Raw genomic sequence first — 6,000 nt, forward strand, 5'->3', positions numbered from 1 at the left:
TTGGGAACCCGATGACATGTGTCAACCAAGTCAGCAAACCTGGACACCCGATCCCGTTAGTAGCCTCTTACGACAAGCATGGGTTACTGAAGATCAATATTCTAACCCGGACCTTCACGGGTGCAGTTCAAATGAAGATCAGTATTCACATTGCGTAGCTTAGTGGTCTTACCTTCAACCGCTTGGGACTACAAGTCACGATGCATTCTGACACTAAACAGACTGTCGTTAAAGGTCACAAGTTCAGTAACTCATTCATAATGAACGGGATTCTGATTCTGTTGGAAACTATGACTTAGGTTCCTTGACGGAAAAAATGTTGGGTGAGAAAGATACGTAGAATCCATAGGTGAGAGTAAGGTAATATATAATGTATAAGGTAATATTTCCTGAAGTGAAAGGGTGGTGGGGTAGCCTGGTGGTTAAAGCGTGCGCTCGTTATGCCGGAGGCCCGGGTTCGATTCCCCACATGGGTACAATGTGTGAAGCCCATTTCTGGTTTCCCCCGCCGTGATATTGCGGGAATATTGCTAAAAGCGGCTTAAAACTCAACTCACTCAAAAAGATGAGGTGAAATGGGTTTAAAGTCTGGTTCAAGTTAACTGTAGAGCGATTTTTGTATGCGTGAGCATAATTATGCCACTTACAAGTCACCTGAAGCAACCTTATTTAAAGAAACATTTCTACTAATTTGATTCTAAATGTGACTAAATCTGAATGACTGAAAGCTGATTTAACTAGATCAAACTGTATAATGCTGTAAGTCCTGGCCAACAAGTACCACGTTTACATGACTTTTGGTGTGACGCGACCGGGGATCGAACCACCGACCTCTCTCTAACGGACAGACGCTCTATCCACTAGACCACACCGAGACGGTTATTTCCTCCAAGAGAAACTCTGATGCGATGATTTGTCGGACATGACAATAGAAATGCAGAGCTTGGATTGATTGGACAGCCTGTCTATTCTTCCAATTTCACTCAGACCTGGTGTTTCAGGAATTCCAGCGCTTATGGGGGAAACATGATGTGCTTCACATTAACACCAGTTACAAGCACGTTACTGAAGTAGTGCCGAAGCGCGCTTGTAAGTCACTAGACAGTATTCCAGTCACGACACGGAAGATATCCGAGCTATATTTCCTGACAACCCAATCCCAGCGTCACATCGTGGCATTTCATCACACGATTGTGTCTTTCCGCTAAAGACATCGCCCAACGTCTGTACCAGATAACGTATGCATTTAAACCTGAGTGTTTGGGATCTCGTTTATCCTCAAAAGTACATGGTTTCCACCTCTTAAGTACTCTTTCGTCCGACTTGTATCCTATATAATCTGTCGTAAGCTTTAGTCACACGAATATATCGGGTATGACAGATTAACCACAGTCAGATGAAAAATACGGGTCTTATTTAATTTCCTTTGAATAGTATTTTACACACAGTTGCGAACTATTAGGTGTTAAAAGAATTAGGACCGAGCTACCATAATACTAAAATGTGATGACCCAGAAAAAAGTCCGACTCCAATCATTATAAAGATGACGCAACGTAAATACAACCGGGAACCTGCCCAGCTATTGCGATAAGTTCGTTATCATTATGTGGAGAGTCCTTTACTTTAATCTGTGTTTTATCACAGCAGATGTTTAAGTTTAATGTGTAGTGATAAGTAGTGGCAGCAAATTACTGAAACGCACCTAAAATGTCGAATGCTAGGAGTGTGAACTTGTGTTACCTCTACTTGTTGTTGACAAATACTAACACATATTGAAGTTATGTGACAGTGAATGTTGGCAGTAGCTATATAAAGGCACGAATGGAAATTCGAGGCCTTTTATTACCTAACTTGCATCGTATCTACTTGCCAAATGGGAAAACAAACTAACAAAACAACGGGTATACTGACTTTTTAAAATGAAATGTGAAAAGGTCTATTCCTGTTCAAATATTTTTATGAGTTATATAAAAAATATTCAGTTTTCATACGATCTGCAGGTCCTGTAGGTTTACACTTTTAGGGAAATCCAAGTGTACGATACGTTGCGGAAAACTAGGATCATAATCAGGGCAAATAGGGGAGACAACTGTGTTCAAATAATAGCGAAAATCTGCACTTCCGATGTTAGAATAAGAAACAGCATATACACAAGAGGAAAGACGCCCCGTTGCATCAATGACTCACGGGGGAAAATAAATAAACACAAACAATGAGCGATTTTTAACAAAAAAGGAACGATGTCCATGAAACATGAATTCTTAATGTCATTGTCAACACATGTAAACCATGTTAATCCCATCTCCTGCTGAGAGTGGCGTTAGGGCAACCGTCATGAATAATATGCATATGGCGGAGGACATCATTGGAATATATTGGAATGGTCATTTGGATTAGATCCTTTGTACTCTGATGTTTGTTGAACACATACAACGAAACATATTTAGGTAGAGTTATGCCTTTATGAATCCGATCAACCCACTGCACGAGGCGTGAATTGTAAGAATACTACCAAAGGAACCACGCGGTGGTGATTTAACCTTTCAGAAGGTGTTGATTTGTCCCCAAGTCTGATTTCGTTGTGGGAGTGAGTGAGTACATTTTACGTCGCGTTTAGTTATATCCTAGTAATGTCATGGCGGGGGAACACCAGAAAAGCTTTTCACACATAGTACCCATGTGGGGAATCGAACTCGGTTCTTCGGCGTGATGAGCGAACGCTCTAACCACTATGCTACCCCACCGCCCTCGTTGAAGGAGACTGCTGCTCCATTGTTTCTGTCCGAATTCTAGTCTTTGGCGAGACGTTGCAGAAACATTTGTGGAAACTGAGACACTGTATCCATGTTGAAATAATGCCAAAAGGCTCTGTAGCTCACCCGAAGACCATGAAGACCATGTTTAAAGTCTGATTAGGAAATCGGTGTGCAGTTGCCGGGATCAATATATGCTAAATATGTAATACGAGTACGCATGTACTTATATATCAAATGTCAGGACCATTGGTTATGAATATGATGACATTCTAAATAAGGTCGCCATATTTATCTTTGAATCGGAACCCTGTTAGATCTTTCATGAGACACCACGCCTGGAATCATTCAGTTTCAGGGCAAAAAAACAACAAGAGACAACCGGACGACGCGGCACACTCGGCTTTGATTGCAATGTGGTATTTCAATAATTAAGAACTTGCTTAGTCTTGCTTTTCTGTGCTAAACGGTGCATGTCTACCCTATCCAGTCACGGGGCAATCGACAGCGAATTTAGTGTGAAGGCAGTGTAGTCAAACACGTTAGTGGCTAAATGTTTATGCACATTTTGGAGTAGAAATGACATATTTGAGTGAGTGGCATTATAGAAGTTGGGAAGTGCAATATTGACAAGCTTTATGGATAACTTCTTTTATTTCGCAAGCGGTACCAGAATCTTTATCGAAACGTCGCAATTTTGTCAATATTGGAGTAGATATGAACTAAAAGTGTTATCAAATACCATTTGTGCCCATAGCACGAGTCAGTCTCGTCTTGGAATGAAGCAGCGCTTGGAATTATTGCTCGAGGAAAAAATGGGTGAACCTTATCGAAAACACCTGTATTTGTTTCTCAAGTTCACTTTTGAAGAAAGAAGACGTATTGGAAGGATGTAATTGGTTAAAGATTTGGCAGACATTTATCAAGCAGCGATCTGGCATTCGGGGTTTATGGAAACGCGTCCGTCGTTTGATGGACGGACGGACATATTTGACAGGATTACTGAAGCTTTAAAGTTATCTATACTACACACACATAGCCCTTGCTTATATGTCGTCGGTAACAGTAATGAGAGATCAGTGTTTGTGATTTTTAAAAAAAAACCCACGGTGGCCAGTCTTTGAGCACTGCATTATTCAATTCGCTGCTTTGGATTCATACCGGAAGTAACGACAATAACCTTTCCCACATAACTTCTCTCGCTCGTGGAGTAATTCGATTGGACAGATTGTGTTAGATTTGTATCTTTCGAACTAACTTTACACAAACCTGTGATAGAAAAAGTGTTCAGGATATTATAATGGAGTTCTAACCCTAACCCAAATCTGTAGAATGGAGTATAATGAGGAAATGATGTATGTCTTTTAAGAGTGAGTGAGTGAGTTCAGTTTTACACCGCTTTTAACAATATTAACACTTTCCAGCTATATCACGGCGGGGACACCAGAAATGGGCTTCACACATTGTGCCCATGTGGGGAATCGAACCCGGGTCTTCGACGTGACGAGCGAACGCTTTAACCACTAGGCTACCCCACCGCTCCCCTTTTAAGAACTAAACCTCTATCAGACGCGTAGAAATCTGCATGTTGAGACAAGATTGAATTCCGTCGTCAAGGTAACATCGCTGTGCAACACTGCTGGAAACTGGAGATTATATCGTTTTATATCGTTTTTATATATATATATATATATAAATATATAGTGAGAGCTCCCTGGTCCTTCTTGTGCCGATTCTTCGTGGGTCTTCAGCAACTCCTCGTGAGTAGCGATTAATGGGAACTCGTGCTCATGCTGTCAATCACTTGATTTCTAGACTTTATTATATACAGATCGCCATCAAATAGCCAGAACATTGCTGATTCGGCGTTTCTTGTGCCGAGTCTGTGGGTTTGTCAACAGTCGACGCCGGACCAGAGGCATGCGCAGACAACATGAACATCATCATCGAAGTCAGACATACAATCAGTGAAATCACATCTCGCATACTGAACCGGTTCGTGAAGATCTGGGCTAGGGTTGGTCTTCAGCAACCCATGCTTGTCGTAGGATGCGACTAACGTGATCAGGTGGTCAGACTAGCTCTCTTGGTTGTTGCATGTCATCATATCCCAATTGATCATGATGTCAATCACTAGATTGCCTGGTGACTCTGGTCCAGACTCGAATATCAGCAGACCGCCGTTATATAGCTGTTATATTGCCGGGTACGACGTTAAGCAACAACCAAACTCACTAAATCGTCAGTGTTGTAATTCCTCAATCCACTTATCATCCTCCATTAATTTGGAACCGCCTCCGTGGTGTAGTGGTTAGAGCGTCCGCCCGGAGAGCGGAAGGTCGCGAGTTCGATCCCCGACCGCGTCATACAAAAGACGTTAAAATAGGGTACTTGTTGGTCCCTGCCTGGTGCTCGGCATTTATGGGTACAACAAGGACTGGTCGGCTCGAGTCAGTATAATGTGTCGGAGTTGGATATTCATGCTTCAATGCGGCATGGTATCTCAGTGGGCTAGCACTATATAACACCAGCTTAAGTCTGGGCTAGTACAAGCAGCCGCACATACACATACACACGCATGCACGTCGTCAAATGAGCGAAATATTCTCAAGCACGACGTTAAACCCAGTGTCAACTCACCTCACCATTAATTTGTGTTGCTCATAACAATTCAACCGCCGTACCCAAATAATCGCTGTCCTGTCTTCCTTTGTTACCTCCTTGGAACCAGTGCCCAAAGCAATCTCAAGGCGATAGCGGCTGCAATCTCCATGATCTATCTTTAACACAGACTTACAATCAACGTACCGTGCACTCTTTGAAAAAGACCTGAGTGAGCGAGTTGAGTTTTACGCCGCTTTTAGCAATATTCCAGCAATATCACGGCTGGGGACACTCGAAATGGGCTTCACACATTGTACCCATGTGGGGAATCGAATCTGGGTCTTCGGCGTGACGAGCGAACGCATTAACCACTCGGCTACCCCACCGCCCCCAACGGGCCTCGAAGAAACATGATCATAGGGCTGTGATTGTCGCAAGCGGATTATAAACTAACGTGAAGGGCGTTACGATAGTCGTGGCGTTACGTCCAGACGTGTAGCAAGCCAATTTTTTCGTGTAAGCCCGATAGGTTGCAAAGCTTCATATTTAGATAGTATTCAGGACTTTTCCAACCTTATTAGCAACAATCATGTGTAAGCCCGGGCTTTTTTGTAATGGTAGCTACGCCCCTGACGTCAGCTT

Source organism: Haliotis rubra, unplaced genomic scaffold (assembly GCF_003918875.1).
Source record: "Haliotis rubra isolate DU_JTF1 unplaced genomic scaffold, ASM391887v1 Scf1, whole genome shotgun sequence".
Lineage (NCBI taxonomy): Eukaryota > Metazoa > Mollusca > Gastropoda > Lepetellida > Haliotidae > Haliotis > Haliotis rubra.